A 1,206-nucleotide genomic window follows, 5' to 3' on the forward strand; every position below is an offset into this window, starting at 1 on the left:
ATTTTTTAATAACAGCTGTGTTTAACAACTGGCTTGCTAAATTCCTGAGAATCTAACTATTGGATCTCACAAGCCAGTTTCTCAAGCTAGCTCTGGCACACCTGAATGGTCAAATAAGACGTTGTTTAGTTTTGTTCCTAATAAAAAATGGCACCATGTTGGAAATTCCCTGGTGGTCCAGTAATTAGGACTCTGTGCTCTCACGGCCTGGAGAAGGCGATGGCGCTCCACTCCAGTACTCTTGCCTGGAAAATCCCATGGATGGAGGAGCCTAGTAGGCTGCAGTCCATGGGGTCACAAAGAGTCGGACACGACTGAGCGACTTCACTTTCATGCATTGGAGAAGGAAATGGCAACCCACTCCAGTGTTCTTGCCTGGAGAATCCCAGGGACGGGGGAGCCTGGTGGGCTCCCGTTTATGGGGTCACACAGAGTCGGACATGACTGAAGTGACTTAGCAGCAGTAGCAGCAGCAGCTCTCACTGTCAAGGGCCCAGGTCAGTCCCCAGTCTGAGAACTAAGATGGCACAAGCGTGCGGTGCAGCCAAACTAAAAATGGCCCATGTTGTAAGTAATCTCTTGGGAGATGCTTTGTCCCTCACCTTAGTGTTACTCTTGTCTCAGGACACTCAGCACCATCCCATCCCCTTCGCTCTCATCGCTGTCACAGGAAGCAAAAGCCTGAGGACCACAACTCCCAGAATCCCTTGCCAACAGGATCCTGTTCTGTGACCATTGACGGGTGGGCAGCGGGGACAAAGGCGGACGTCACTCTTCCTTAGGCAGCAACGGTGTCTGCAGTAGCCATAGTGGCTTCCTGCTGTATCCTGGTTTCCGAGGAGCACCCCCACCTCTGGATGTCATCCCCCCTCCCATCCCTTCCAGCAATTTCATAGGACTTGATTTCCTGTACTAAATCCTTCCTGCCGGGACTATATGGAGGGTTTCTGGGCTTCGGGTTAAAAGAATAGGATTTATTCATGTTGACGCATATTCCCTAAGACCAGTTTTCACTGTAGCGTAACAGTCCATGCTCTGATGGTATCACACAGGATTCTCCATAGTTAGGCTCCATTTTACATACTGCCTGCCCACCTTTGGCACTTTCAGTACAGCAGGTACTGCCCAGACGATACTACCACAGGCAACACGTGACGTGCCATGGTGTTTGCCCACATGGTCCTCACACTCACTCACTGGACTCAT

Source organism: Capra hircus, chromosome 1 (genome assembly GCF_001704415.2).
Source record: "Capra hircus breed San Clemente chromosome 1, ASM170441v1, whole genome shotgun sequence".
In the NCBI taxonomy this organism is placed as follows: Eukaryota; Metazoa; Chordata; class Mammalia; order Artiodactyla; family Bovidae; genus Capra; species Capra hircus.